Source organism: Marmota marmota, unplaced genomic scaffold (assembly GCF_001458135.2).
Source record: "Marmota marmota marmota unplaced genomic scaffold, marMar, whole genome shotgun sequence".
Lineage (NCBI taxonomy): Eukaryota > Metazoa > Chordata > Mammalia > Rodentia > Sciuridae > Marmota > Marmota marmota.
In genome coordinates, this window is record NW_026000000.1 from 2,547,030 (window position 1) to 2,563,753 (window position 16,724).

Below are 16,724 nucleotides of genomic sequence, written 5' to 3' on the forward strand. Positions count from 1 at the left end.
CAAATAATTACCTTCTTTTCCAAATTTATCAATTACTTGATTATGTGTGTGTTTCAGCCTAAAAGTGGGACTAAAGAAATGAGTCTTCTCGAGGATATTTGGAAGATGCTGATGTATGAGTATAGACATTTGTAATCCATTCTCATTCTATTTCATTTGGTCCCCATAGTCACTTGGCTTTAAAAATATAAATTTGTTCCATTCTGATTTGTCATAATTGCTAATGATGCTGTTGTATTACAGAACCTGTCAAAAATGTGATGGAATTTGAGAAAAACTGTGTTCTGAAAGCAGACTATATTCTCATCCTTTTGAACTGACTTATGTCCATGTAGCTGAATGTAGGAAGAATGAGCAATATATTGTCACATAATATTTCTTAAATCTAATTTTAAATAATTGTTTAAAATAAATGAAAACAAGTTGGTAAATAACCTAAGTAATGTAGGAGTTATATGAGATATGTCTGTGAATTTGACATAAAGAACTTAAAACTTAAGTGACTCTCTGAACAAAATTGACACCTGATAACATGGTTAATCACACACAGAGTAAATAAAAGGATGATCACACATGTAATGAAAAAAATATATGTGAATCCCCAATACTAATACAAAGATGTCCCAAGTGTTATCTCAGATAGGTAGGATTTCATCTATGTAGCATTCTAGATAAAGAAAAAATTTTAAAACTAAAACAAAAGTGCAGCATCATACAGTCATAAACAGGCAACTCAACATCTGCAAGATGGCATGTTTTTTCTGTCTCCTTCAAGCTGAGAGACACTGAATGTGATGCCCAAAGACACACCCAAGAAACAAGAATTTTATTTATAAAAAAGCACACATTATCAAGTGTCACCATCATTTAAAAAAAATCTCTTATAATTTACCTTTCTCTATTTTCATCCTGTACTTACTAAACCACCTGCCATTTAATAATTTGATAATAATAAAAGGTATGTCTTAAATATGAAATTTAAACATTACAGTTAATGGAAAAGAATATTCACCAGTTTCATTGAATATATTAAAATTGTGACTTGTTCATCTGAGTTGGCAACCTCAACTCTAGTAAACCTTAGTGCACTAACAAAGACCAAGTACTGAACTATGGATAAAGTGTACCAAAATATTAGCATCCAATGAAAGCACTTAATGATCAATCATCCAACTATCCTTTCTTGATAAACCAAACTCACTGTTATCAATATATAAAACATTTTACTAAAGTTTAATACATATATAAAATATTCACTATAATAAATATACAGTTTGATACATTCACATACTGAATGAGTATGTGTAACAAGAAGAGAGAAACAAAAAATTATGTTCACTGTAAATTTTCTTACCCTACCTCCCATTTCATGATAAACCTCCAAAGGGTAAGCAGAACTTTAATCTAAATACCATTACTGAATTTGGTCTGTTTCTTAGCTTTATAAAAATGAATCTACACTATATACTCTTGTGTTTCAATTATTGTCTATTATTGAACTCAAAATTAATGTCATCCATATTGTTGTATCCAGGCTAAATTGTACTTGTATGCATATGTGTATATGTGTATGTCATTGTAATGGTATGGATATGAGGTTTCCCCCAAAAGGTGACGTGAGAAAATGCAAGAAGGTTCAGAGGAGAAATGAGTGGATTGTGAGAGTGTTTTTTTGTTTGTTTGTTTTTTAAGGTAGACTTCTAATTACTGCTTTTATCACCAGGTTAAGACATGCAGTTACAAAGTAGTTAGAAACTTGTGAAAGGGTATTATTATTAAAAAAAAAAAAAAACACTCATTCTAACATTATTATCTAGTATTTCATTGGGACACTACTGATCAAAGGGCTCTGACCAAAATCTTTTAAAACACTAGAATATGTTGTTTCCAGTCTGCTGTTAAGGAAGGTGGGTATAGAATGTAAAACCTTCAGAAGGAGAGGACACACAGTCAGGTTGAGTCAGGGCCACTGGCAGTGCTCAGAGCCAGCTGCACACTCCAAACGGGGAGCCCAGTGGTTTTTCTTGGGACGCTCTACTTGAGTTATGGTTTGATTGTCAACACAATAGATTTTCAAAAGGGAAGAACAATTAATTAATATTATAAGGAGGTTACTGCATTCTTTGACTATGAGCCATTATAGTAGTTGGTGAAATCTGATAGTTTTAACAAAAATAGCCTCCAGTGTTTCCAGGTATGAAGACCTCTATAAAGCTTTTTGTTTTTGCTGGACAATACATGACTGATAAGCTAAAAATGATACTGTTTTATGTTATAAAAATGCTAGCTTTCATTTACCATGTTTATAGGAATTCACTGCTTGAGTCAAGGTTAAGCTTATTAAGTGATTCAAGGCAATTTTATTACAACAGCATATACTTATTTTATTCCATGAGAATAAAATGCATAGAAGATATTGTTTATTTTTGTTTGCAATTTGTAAAATTGAGTTACTGTGCAGTTGTAAAATACCAATAACTCATTTGAGGACAAAGCTACCTTCTGAAAACCATATTTATGATTCTCGATTGTGTCAAAATTAAAACACATCCCAGACTTGTCCTGAGCAAAAATGAGTGACTGTTCTTGACTGCTTTCCCTGGCAACATCACTGACTGTGTTGAGAAGAGCCCTGGAGCAAGGCAGCACAGTCAAGTGGTGGAGACTTTTATTTAAAAGCAAAATGCCTAAATGGCCCTCTGGAATAGTGATTTCTACTTTCACACTCATCAGATTATACACAATTCCCTAAACTTAATTTCTTTCTTCTTATGGGACTACATTGAATTTACTTGTTGAGAACAGTGTCCACTGTTTAATTGGGCATGAGATAAAGCTTTCTGCAGTTACACATAAACTTGTGATAGGTCAGCAGAAGTTACAGGTGAAGGTGGTGGTGAGGAAGTTAACCATGATCCATCTAAGTGAAGGTCACGCCAGCTTCATTGTACACTTTGAATGAAGACTTTCTCAATGGCATTGACGTAGGCAGCTGTTCTCAGCTCCAAGCCCAGGTTATATTTCATAGCAATCTGCATAATTCACCCAGCTAAATGCTCCATGGTATAGGCTAAGCCAGAATGCACAATGTTTTCTCTGATGTACCCCATATCCTACCCTGCTAGTCTGCAGTGAGAACTACAGGAATTGTTCCACCATGCTTTCCAAACTTTCTTTCTAAATTTTCTTGAACAAACTTGAGCAAGTGGTGGTTAAAATTTCTTTAATATTTGAAGGTTAGTCAGCCATAGTGTACATGATTCCAATTCTTCAGCCATTCAAAGTAAAATACTGTCACTCCATCAGCATTTAAGTAGAGATTTGGAATAACCCTTATGTTCCTCTCCAGGAAAATCTTATCAGCTTCTGGAGTGGTTGGTCTGTTAGCACCTTACCTTCCACAATGATCTTGGCTTTGACTCTGGGTGCACTGGATTTGCTTAACCACTTTTCATTGGCAGCAGAAATCAGTATGTCACAGTCAGCCTCCAAGATGCATTATTCATATACATTTGCCTTGGTAAAACTCAGAATTTGTTCATATTGAGATTTGAAATCTTCCAGTTTCTTTGAATCAATATCATCTGGATTCCACATACTCCCATCAGATTCACCAACACCAACACATTTAGAACCAAAACAATGTAAATACCGCATAGAGTGCAGGCCCACATTACCAAACCCCTGAGACACAAATGTTTTATCTCCAAAGCCTTGTGTCATTCCTAAAATGCTCATGTAAGAAGTTTCATTGATGAAGTGTTCAATTCCATGGAAAACACCACGGCCAGTAGCAGAGATGCATCCACGGATACCTCCTTGACTAATGGGTTTACCAGTAACCAGTAAGGTATGTGCATCAATATCATAGTGCCCTATGGTTCTAGCATAGGTGTAAGCCATCCAGAACATCTTCTGTTCACCTGTGCTCACATCTGGAGCAGACATTTCAATGCTAGAACCAACAAAAATCTATTTTTGGTGAGCTCCACGGTGAACCTTCTTATGATCTTCTCCAATTTATAATCTGTAGAGTTTTGGGGATTGATCTTTTTTTTTCCTTTGTAATCTTAATTTCTTAGTTTATTTTTTGTTTTGTTTAATTAGTTATACATCACAGTAGAATGTATTTATGCACTTTGACACACCATACATAGATGGATATAATTTCTCATTTTTCTGAGTGTACATATTGCAGAATCATATTGGTCATGCAGTCACATATATACATAAAGTAATAATGTCTGTTCATTTTTCTATCTTTCCTAGTCCCCCTCCCCTCCCCTCCTCTCCCTTCACTTCCCTCTACCTAATAATCTAAGGTAATGCTATTCTTCTCTAGTGCCTCCTGCCTTATTGTGAATTAGCATCCGCATATTAGAGAAAACATTCAGGATTGTCTTATTTCACTTAGCATAATATTCTCCAACTCCATACATTTACTGGCAAACATCATATTTTCATTCTTCTTCAAAGCTGAGTAATATTCTATTGAATATATATACCACATTTTCTTTATCTTTTCATCTATTGAAGGACACCTAGGTTGGTTCCATAGTTTAGCTATTGTGAATTGAGCTGCTATAAACATTGACATGGCTGCATTATTGTAGTAGGCTGTAGTCCTTTGAGTATAAACCGAGGAGTGGAATAACTGGGTTAAATGGTGGTTCCATTTTAGTTTTCTGAGGAATCTCCATACTGCTATTCATAGTGGTTTCACCAATTTGCAGTCCCACCAGCATTGTATGAGTGTACATTTTTCCCCACATTCTTGCCAATATTTATTGTTGTATTCTTGGTGATTGCCATTCTGACAGGAGTGAGATGAAATCAACACCTCTTTAGCACCTCAAAATGTCATATTAACCACTGTACACTTATAAGTCATCAGAAAGCTAGCCAATGCTTTTGCTTCATCTACACTAACATCAGCGTGGTAATGGATACCTCCCTTGTAGGGCATGTGGTGCTGGCTGTGCTGGGCCCAGTAGCTCTCGATAACTCCCAGGAACAGTCATCACCCAGAATAGGAAAAGAGAGACTCATCACATGGTTTCAGGTCTTGATGATTCACAGGATTCTTCCCACCTGGTTCTACTTCTGCTCCTGGCTCTATCGGGTGTTCAGCTCCTCCACCAGCTTATCCTCTACCATGCTGGCACCATGGTCAAAGAAACTCTCCACCATCTTGAAGAAGTTGGGGCAATCTTCGAAGTGGGCTGCCGCTTTGCCATAGTGGCGCAGGTGGGGCAGCTTGAGCCCTAGTTGCAGGGAGGCATTGGGTATTTACATTATTTTGGTGCTAAATGTGTTGGTGTTAGTGAATCTGATGGGAGTATATGGATTCCAGATGATATTGACCCAAAGGAGAGTAGAGGCTAGAGGGGAGATGCTGCAAGAGAGGTGCTCCAAGGCCTGGGACTGAGAGAGGGGTTGTGAGAGTCTTAACCTAATCAGTGAAGTGATCCCTGAGTAGGAATTAACAGTGGTAACTAAAGTAGGGTGTGGCTGGAGGAGGTGGGAATTGGGAGCTTGACTTTGGGATATATGTTTGTATCTGACAAGTGGAGCCCTTTATCTCTACTTCCTGATTGTCATGCGAAATGCTTCCCTCTGCCACAATCTTCCACCATGATATTCTGCCTCACCTCAAGTCCCAAGGAATGGACCCCTGAAACCATGAGCCCTTGAATAAATCTTTCCTACTCTACAATTTTTCTGGTTGGGTCTTTCAGTTATACCAGTGAAAAAGCTGATTAAAACAGTCATTTTATGGATGTAGTTAAGTTGATTTATCTATTTTGTCGAGAGACTATTGTGATTGGTACAGTTTTTCATTTCTTGAATATCATGAATACTTCTGCTATGAATATTCTCATAGTATTTTTACTTGAGCATATGTGTGCATTCCTGTTTTGTATTTATTTTCCATTAGTGAAATTTATGGATCATAGGATATACATACAACCAAATGCTTTTCCAATGTGCCTGTATCAATTTACATTTCCAGCCAGAGCATGTGATATAGTCCACATCCTGGCCCAGCTTCATTGTTCTCTTTTAAACTATAAGGACCTTTGTACTTTTCTAGCACACTGATTTTCTTAAAAATATTTTTTATTAAAACATATTTTATTTGCTTATTCTATGACATTACTTTTTAAATTGGACTTTGGTATATGAGGCTTCCTGATCACAGTCAAATGAAAAGTTACAGGAATAATTTTCTAGCAATTTCAGCTAAAACACAAAACAACAAAAAGAACCTCATTGTTTTCTTAAAAATAAAGGAAAGAAATTTTTACCAGGTTCTAAAATATGAAGTCATCTTTAACATGTGCTTTCAGTGACTTTTTCTAGACAATTAAAAAATCCCCAATGAAACTGACAATTAATGGTGATTAAAAGATTTTATTTTTATACTTTTATTTTTAATAATATAGTTGTCAAAATAAGGATTTCTTAAATCTGAAAATAAATATTTGAGGGCTGGGGTTGTAGCTCAGGGATAGAGCACTTGGGTTTGATCCTCAGCACCACATAAAAATAAATAAATAAATAAAGGTATTGTGTCCATCTACAGTTAAACATATTAAAAAATGCTTGAGACAGTTTTACATAATACAGGAAGGACAAATTCTCAGGAGATCCTTATTCCATCTTATGATGATTAAAGAATAAATTTCCAAATCACACTCAGCCTTATATGAATCTTAAAACAAGAAGCAAAGCAAACAGTTCCTGGAGTTAATCCCCCAAAACCATGATCCTTAGTGTTTGCAGCTATTTGCAAATTTAGGTTTTTATTGCAATCTCACCATCATTATTAAAGGAATAATCTTTAAGCACATATTGGCAAAGATCCCTAAGCTCTAGATCAAGACAAGATTTGCAAGATTTCTCTTTTTGAAGAAAAAGAATATATAATAAGTTCAGTGATGGGGAAGGAGCAGTGTAATAGCATTGATTTAAAAACTCTTTGTTTTTTCTATAACTTTGTTTATATATAAGCAAGGGTATTTTACCTACCACTCACTTCCACTGATTTTGGGTATGTACGTGTGGGGAGGTGGGTGTCTGTGTGTGTGTGCACACACATCTATTCATATATTATCAAATATTTGAGTGTAGACATAATATATTAACTTTGAAATGATGTTTTAAGCAATGTTTTGTGCACAACTAGGTTAACAATTAGTTTTATTAACTTTTAAGTTGTTCTACTGGGTTTTAAGCAGAAAAATAAAACAATCTGGGTTTCATTTCAAGATCACTCTCACTAGAACTCCTAGAAGGACTAAAGTGGAAGCTGAGATACTATTAAGGAGGATGTTGTAATAACACAAGGGAGAGATGATAGTGTTTGGACAGGGTAGCAGTGGAGCAGCAAATGTAGTCAAGTTCTGAATTTTCTATAATGAGCAAATAAAGAGAACTTTCTGGCAGTTTAGATATGAAGTATAAGAGCAAAAGGAAATCCAAGGAAGACACCAGACTCTTTCTAACTGATTGAAAAAATAAAATTTCCATTAATTGAAATATAGAGGAGAGAGGAACAAGAGCACATTGAGATGGAACAACCAAATTTTACTTGGATGCATTAAGCTTGACATAGCTTTTAAACATTTAAGTGGGGTTTTCTAGAAGGCTGTTGCATGTATGAAATTTGGCCTAGAAATATGTATTTAAAAGTCACTAATGTGTAGTTGATATTTAAGCCATGACACTGGCTAAACTTCTTTAAGAGAGCAAGAGCAGATAAAGAGAAAAGACCCAAGAATCAGCACTTTGGATTTTAGAAGGATGGTAAGATAAGGAATATAACATTTGGAAGGAACCTCCCAAGAGTACACAGCACTCTTCTGGTGCAGAGTGCACCAGAAGCAAGATTTCAGCGAGGAAACAATGAGCACCAGTGTCAAATCCTGCTTACAAACCAGGAAGAGACTGAGTAATTTCTTTTAGATTTAATAAATAGTTTCATCATAGTTTGCTAGTTAGAGCAGGTTTAAAAGAAATTAGAAGGACTAGAGGAATTGAGACAGTGAGTAAAGCCAAGTCTTTCAAGAAATACTATTGTAAAAGGAAGAAGAGAATGGAACAGTAATTAGAAGAAGTGGAATCAGGAAACTTTTTAAGAAAAGAGAAACAGCATAACAAGTTCATGTCAAAGAGAGAGGGGTGAAGTGTTGTAAAGAAATAATAATAAAGAGGAGACAGAGAGACAAGGAACAGAGGCAGGGAAGGTGGCAGAGTGGTTCATTGTCCAAGCGGCCACGTTTATTTATACCAATAGTTTATATTAGGTTATTAGTACCATAACCACATTATCGTTTAGAGTATCAATAAGGTTGCTGATTGTGCAGTTACATTTCACAATTATAGTATGCAATGTTAGGAGCTTTGTGCACTTCTCAAGAAAGTCCATTCTCTGTAGTTACTGTTAGGCAGGCAGATGCAGGAGCACCAGAGCTTGGTGAAACATTGTAGTTATCAAGCAAGCAAGGTTCTTTATTCCCAGGAGTTATGTGTCTAAGCTTAAGGTCAAAGCTGATAAGACTCTAGCATGGAGGGCATTACCATAGCAACCAGGCATCCTATGCCTTTGCACAAAAAATTCCCAGGCACCAAGCATGCCACAACCATGAAGTCTTCAGAGGCCTCAATCCCAAATGCAGAACCCGTACAAAGAATGGGAACCAATTTCTTAGGCATACAAAAGGGGTGAAAACTAGCATATGTTGAAGAGGAGTGACTGGTCTTACAAGGAATCGTGAATGTGTCTTTCAAAGTATAAATCATCACTAAGAAATATGGATGAAGATAATATATTGAAAATTTCAGAAGAGAGAAGAATATATCCAGAACTCATCTAACAGAGTGAAGAAACTATTTATTCATATATTCTACCCCTCATTACACATTTTCCTAGTGCCTATAGAACAAAAGCTTCATTTTCAAGATGAAGCAAAGTATAATTTGCATTAATTGATGCATGGTTTTTATATGCAAGGATTCCTTTTAAGGGGACTTTTCCATATTTTGTAGCTAAGTACTGCATTCTGAAGCATACTGAGCTCTCTCATCTTTTGTTTTTAATGTTCTAAATATGGTTTATTATATTGATATAATTTTTCAGTATCTTAACTCAGTTTGCTTTGTGTTCAAGCCCCCAAGGACATGAACAACAATAACAAGAACAAATCCTCAAAGAAATGAATATTCTTTTCTTTCTTTTCTTGGTTTTAAACAACCTAAGGCATATTGTAGATAGCTATGAAGCTCATATAATTTTTTTCTTGAGAGTAAATTTCTTAACCCCATTAGAATATATTTCTCTTCAAATATTTATAAGAACAACCAGATTGTTTTGCTATCTCTTCTTTTTCTAATGATAATTGGTTCATAGGCAGTGGGAGTTGGCTATCGTCTCATGAGGGAATATCAGAAGGAATATGTATTCAAATATATTAAGACTACAGACATTATTGGATGTTATTGTAGCCACTCCTTTGAGACAATTTTGTGATCACAGATTTACAAAACCTTTCCCCTTTCATCTAGAGTATGTTAAAACCCATATATTCTATATATTTAATTCTTAAGATAGTTTTAAAGTTTTCTTTTGAACGTCAAAACATGAATACTGCAAAACACGAAAACCAAATTTCTTTGTAATCTAGACTTTGCTTAGAAATGTAAAATCTAGTTTAAATGCTTAAACATCTAATATGTATAAATAATTTTCCATATACTCAATATGTGAATGCATAAGATTCTATCATAAGGGCTTTGACACACATAGAAACCAAGCAATTATATTTACAAAAGAAAATACTATATTCACAATTTCTTCCTCCTCTTTCTCCTCCTTCTCCTTCTCTTTTCCCTCTTTCCTTCCCCTCTCCTCTTTTGAAGTTATAATTATAGAAATAGACTTTCTTTGGTTCCCATTTCCACATATAAGGATCACAGAAGGTGACATTCCATGCAAACAAGTAAAAAGCTGAAGAAACTGAAAAATCATCAACTCTTCTTATATTCTTATGAGAAAAGAGGACACAAGGCAAATCGCCATTCCCAAGATTATCCAGGTAAATACAGGGAATCATGGGTCATTGAAGTAGACACAAGTAAAGACCTCCACAGGAGCCAGTGCCAAGATAGGAAAACTTGGACTACAATTGGTAAACTGTTGGAGGTTCAGTATGGACAAATCTAAAAGTTTAAAATTCTACAAGACTCAGTCATGGGTTGAGGTAGGTTTTATATTCTGGAGCTTAAATATGCTTTTACCATAAATATCAGAGGAAGGTTCCCTTGTATCTGGCAAAGGGAAGTGGGAAGAACCAGTCTGAATTGTGACAGAGCACTCTGTACTTAATATGGCTGACCTTCAAAAGAAACCATTTAACCTTAGCCTAACTGGAGTGAAGAAAAAGAACCAACTTTAGCCAAATGTAGCCATCCTATTTCATCCAAGGGGTGGGGAGATAACTGAGAGGCATTTGTAAAATTTGCAGTTTAAAGGCATAGATTCACTAAAAAACTAAAGCCTAACCGTGGGATTTTAGACACTTTCTCTCCCCTGACACCTTATCATCATATTGGCAAAAGTTTATTTAGAGAAATTTATTTTACCTGCCTCATCTGGCTGTAAGGAATACTTTTCAAATACAGGAAAAGAAAGAAAAAATAAATAAACAGAAACCAAAAAACAAAACACACACACACACACACACACACTTTAAATAGACAAAGCAAACATGAGAACCAGACATGTCAAGAATGTTAGGAATGTCAAACATTGAATTTCAGACAACTATGATTAATATGCTTGCTAAGGGCTCTAATGAATAACACAGCATGAAAAAACAGATGGATAATGTAAATAAAAAAAATGGAAACTCTAAGAATAAAAAAGAAATGCCAGAGACCAAAATCATGGTAACACTAATGAAAAATACCTTTCTTCAATGGGCTTGTTTGACCAGACATATCTAAGGAAATGATCTCTGAGCTAGAGAATACACCAATATAAACCTCCAAAACCAAAAACAAAAAGAAAACATATACTTTAAAATATATTTTTAAAAACTCCAACAGAATATCCAAAGACTGTGGAACAACTATAAAAGTTGTAACATATATGTAATGGAAAAGAGAAGTAGGAGAAAGAAACAGAAGAAATATCTGAATTAGAAATGACTGAAAATTTCCCTAACTTGATGGGAGAGAGCAAACAATAAATCAAGAAAGCTTTTAAAATACCAACCAGGATAAATGCCCCCCCCCCAAAAAAAAGCAACCTACACTTATGCATATCCTTTTTAAACTATAAAAAAATCAAAGATGAATACAAAAATCCTGAAAGAGGCTATTAAAAAATTTAAAACTTACCTATAGAGGAAAAAAAGAAATCTGACTTCTCAGAAAACTTGCAAGCAAAAGGAGAATGGAATAAAATATTTAAAGTGTTAAGAGGAAAAAAATAATGATAAGTCCTACATGGATATTTAAAAGGAAAAACATTTTTTTACTTAACTGTGTAAAGTTGGAGGCTATAAAGGAAGGGTTCTTGTGTGGGAGTGCCTAATAATAATGATCACAAAGAACTCTAAAGTTGCAAGTTTTTCCTGAGTTAATTTGAGCCTGATCTCATAGACCTACAAATCTTCGTAAACTCCTACATTGCTAAACTTCATTTGTTTTTCACTGATTTGATTATGACTTAGAGTCTTCGTGGTTTTCAGGGACTGACTTAAATACTAATTGATTTCTTGCTAATTTTTTTTCCTGGTTGTATACATAGTATATTCACACCAATTCGTGTCTTCATTCTTGCTAATTTTTTACAAAATGTAATGCTTTGCTCTCACAACCAAATCTATTATGTTTCAGGAATGCACCACTGTTCAGTAAATATTCATAAATGAGCAAATGAGCCCAATTTAATCCACCATACTGGGGTATATATGGCATTAGAGAAGAACAAATTAGCTCAAGGTAGAACTTTAGAAAGGGTTCCAGGGCTAGCATTATGGAGTCAGTGAAAACATAGGTCAAAATAACTTATAAGTTAGTCATAAATTCAAGGAAAAAATCAGGGATGAGCACATTTAAGAATGTCAAGGGCTGGGGTTGTGGCTCTGGGTTCGATTTTCAGCACCACATATAAATAAATGAATAAAATATAGGTCCAGCAACAACTAGACAAATATTCTTTTAAGAAAAGAATGTCAAGAATTTCAAGAGGGGGCTGGGGATACAGCTCAGTTGGTAGAGTGCTCGTCTCACATGTACAAGGTCCTGGGTTCAATCCTCGTCACCATAAAAAAAAAAAAAAGTTTTGGCAGGAGTTGTGGCTCAGTGGTAGAGTGCTCACCTAGCACATGGGAGGCCCTGGGTTCAATCCTCAGCACCATATAAAAGTAAATAAACAAAATAAAATTATTGTGTCCAACTAAAAAATAAATATTAAAAAAAGTGTCAAGAAGACAATAAATTACAAAGAATAAATTTTCTGTGGGTCAGAGCAGATAAGGATCATACCATGAATTATGTGTAGTTCACCTATTCTCCCATGCATTTACGGGGACTAAGTGGGCTTGACGCCAGGGAATAAATCACTAGACTCCATTGATTCTTATACTCATCACATGGAAAACTATAGTTTCAGGACTTTTCTAATAACTTGGATCAGAGATTAGACTTCATTCATTCAAAAGTACACTTGGGAGCAATTAGGCTCCCTAAGCTAATACATAAAGCAAAAAAAAAAAGATTGTTTTGTGGAAACTTTAGACAGGTAGAGATAGGCAATATATAACCATGATTTCTTAATTAACTACAGGTATTTGACAGTGAAACAGGTAGTGTGAGATTTCCTATGTGTGGAGCTGTAGAGAGGCTTTGTATGCTGTGGAAGGGACACTGGAGGGACAACAGGGAATGAACTAAGATATCATCCATTTATCTCCAACTCAGACTGTGTGCTTTTTAATTTTTATTTGTATTCATAGTCCCTAAGAATGTACTTGGTAAATGTTATATTTAAAAAAAATTGATTGTCTATTACAAATAGTTTCTTTCAGATAAGTCCTTTAATAAGCAGTCTCTAGACTTCAGTGACTCAAATTTATAAACCAAATTTCTTTGCTTAGGAAACAATCAGACAGTAAAGACTAAGAATATAAATTTAAAGTGTAAAAGGAAATATACCTAAATTGTAGAGCATCTTGTTTAACACATAGAGAGAGATGTATGTATGTGTATATGTATCTATATAGACTTTAAAACTACGTTCATCCACATCAGTATCTATAATATGACAGGTTTACATTATATTAATTTCTTCTACCTTCCACTTTGCATACTCCAAATCATTTTAGTCATAAGGTAAAAATTAATCCAAAACTTATCACATCTTCCCAAATGTGAAACCACTCAATTATGACAAGATTATCAATATTTTTAATGTGACACACTTGTTCATGTTAAAGTTTAATGAAAGAAACACACTCAATCAAGAAAAAAGTTCATTAAGTATTACTATTTTCCAGTAATGTATATAAAGCATCTTTAAAAAAAAATAACTTGGAAAAAAACTTTCATGATTTAATCAAATAAGTACACTGTAAGTGTTACTTGCTATTTAGTTAAAAACATTATATGGAATTTATTAGCTCTGGTCCTTGTGATTAAAGCTTTCTGGTTTAATCTTAAGTTAGAGAGCTCATCACACATTTCACTTCTTTAAATATTTTTATAATATTATAAAAAAGGAAGATGCTGTCTTTCTGTGTTGACATAATTGATTCTTGCAATGAACAATTATTATGCTTGAACAGTTTGAGTCTAGGGGGCCACCTTATTTTTCAACACTTGCTGCTTCTCATCTGATATTGATAAAGAGAGGAAAGTCTTTTTGCCTCTAAGATGCCCCCCAAGGATTCTTTGTACCGGTTTCATACCCATGCAGGACATTTGGTCTGTCAATAGCCATAGGACTGAACTTGGAAGTGAGTTTTCTGAGCCTGCCAATCACCCACTAAGTGAACTTGGAAGAAAGCCTCCTTCCACCCCACTCTAGCTTTTAAATAATTATAGCTCCAGCTGACACTGGGGTTGGAGCTTTGGAGAAATCATAAGCTAAGCTGTATCTAGATTCCTTACACCAAACTGTGAGACAGTAATTGTTTAAAGCAACCAAATTTGGGGTTATTCTATTGCACAGCAAGAAATAACTATACAGCCCAAATCTGTATTTATTTTAAAAATTCTCTTTGTTATTGTGAACTAGAAGAGCTACTGATTAATGTTTGGCAACTGCTATAATTGTGTATTCTGATTGAGCTGGAAAAAAATTCCTTTCTTGGATTCCTAAACTCTATATATAGCCTCCACAGCATTGTAGAAATTAAAAGAGGCAACAGACTACTACTATAACGTCCTCCTAGCTCATTTTAGTCTATTTAGTTGTTTCTAGTGTTTTGCTACCAACTTTACAAGATCAACCTTGGCAATTCCTTTCATTCCTATTCCATGCACAGAATTCCTCCATGGACATTCCACAAGGTATCATAAATCTCATTCTTTATACTTCCCACACTTAACCTCTGATAAATACCTTTATACTTTCCTATAATATAATACAGCCATGTGCAAAAATTTCCTCAGTGCCTCACATCCTATGCTGAAGCCTTTATTTTTTACCTGTAGTTGACAATCCTTCTTATATTAAATTGATTTTATTCATTCTGGTATCTTATTTGTTTTTATGAGATAAATGTACAAATTTAAAGAACATAGGCAGAATGAGTACCCTTTTTCTGATCTCACAGATTTTTTTTTCCTTTCATGGCATAGCCTAGAATTATGGTACTTTAGTTATTTATGGTTTTTATATTTTGGAATGCATTATTTTTCTAATATTAAACTTCTCTTAACATTTCCTTTAGATCCCAGTTATTTGTAACAGATCGCTTCACTGTAATTTATATTGCATCTCTCTGTAATCTTCTTTTAAAATTCAATCTCCTCAATTTTTAGACATATGAGTTTTATTAAATTCAGCCTACCTACTGTCAATGCCAAGTTTCTTAATCTGAAATACATCATTTTAAACCAATACTCGCCAAGGTGAGAGGAACAATAATGACCTTCATGGCAACTACAAATGCCACTCACTGTGCCTTTTGATGTTCATGTCTGTCTGTCAGGGCAGGTCTAATTTCTGTTGTGCTCTTATGTGCTTCCTCTAGTCTTATTGATTGATAACGCATAATCTTAAAGGGCAGTTATTCAGAAGCTATGCCTCTATACATTCACATATGACATTTTTCTAAAAAGAATACTTTGAGGTTTTTACACCCATTGCCATGTATTCTTTTCTTTTCTGAACCTAGACCTTTCATGTGCTAGCAAGCATTATGTCACTGAGATTTATCATTATGATTTTACTTATTACTTATTTATACATTTGTTTATTTATTATGGTACTAGAGACCAGAATCTTTCACATTCTAAGCAAGCACTCTACCACTGAGCTCCATCCCTAGGCCTTATTTTAGACATGGTATCCCTAAGTTTCCCAGGCTGGTCTCAAATTTGTAATCCTCCTGCCTCAGACTCCCAATTTGATGGGATTCCAGATGTGCATGACCATATTCTTCTAGCATATATTTCTGCTTTAAGTAAAATGAAAAAGAGATTGAGACAGAGAGTAGCTCAGAGAGTGAGGGGAGGAAGAGAGAGAGAGAAAATTATAAGTCTTTGCATATTTTAAAGAGTGTATCTTCTCAGCTCTGGAGGATTATGAAGTTGGGAGTGAAAAATCCATGTTGTAGGAAATGAAGAAAAAATGTTTATTCCAGAACAAATAGTAATAGTGTACCTGTAAGAGAACCAGAGGAGTCTCACACACATTCCAATTTTTAGCATCAAGATTATTTGTTTATGTTACTAACCTAAAGGGTTCAATGCTACCTTTTCAGCATATTATTCTCCAAGATCATACTTACAGTATTAAATATGCAAAAGAAAGTCAAGAATATGTAATTTCCTCCCTATGACCTTTTGAAATCATGCTACCAGCAGAGGCACTCAACTCAATGACCCCAACTGTAGCGCCCCCTTGCCCGCAAGGAAGACGCAACACTCAGGAATCTTCTTTCAGCAGTTTATTCAGGCCCCTGACAGTTCTTCTCCTCAGTTCTCTTTCTCTTCAGTTCTCTCCTCCGGATGCCCCTCCCAGCCTTAATAAAGCATCTCAAGCCCCAATGCAAAGCAGCCACGTGGAGCTTTCTCATAGAGTGATGAAAAGTCATGTGCCAACTCTCCCAAACAAGGAGTTGTTTATCACAGACCACAGCAGAGCCAGCGCCATCTTGTAATGGCGACCATAATTTGCATAAACGGCAGAAACGGCTCACCACAGTTCCCCCTTTTTATTTTCTTAAAACAATACAGGCGAGAGTAGAGGTCCTATCCCACTGTGCAGAAGTGGCTGCAATGTATGGTTCAGTCCTAAGGAGGGCCCTTCCCTAGACCTGGTCCCATATCAGCCGACGCCTTTTTTCGTGGGGCGGGGAGTGAACGCGTCTAACCCGCATGCAATAGGACATGCTCTCCTTGAGGTCCACGTCAAGGATCACTCAAGTGCAGTGCTTTGCCTCGCATCCTGTATCGTGGCGATGGTGGACGAAGGGGGATAACTGAGG

The 16,724-nt window shown here is 35.3% G+C and overlaps 1 pseudogene; it reads right to left on the reverse strand.

Moving 5' to 3' along the window:
• Positions 1-2,920: 2,920 nt before the first annotated feature.
• LOC107153408 lies at positions 2,921-6,054 on the reverse strand (annotated as a pseudogene).
• Positions 6,055-16,724: the final 10,670 nt, after the last annotated feature.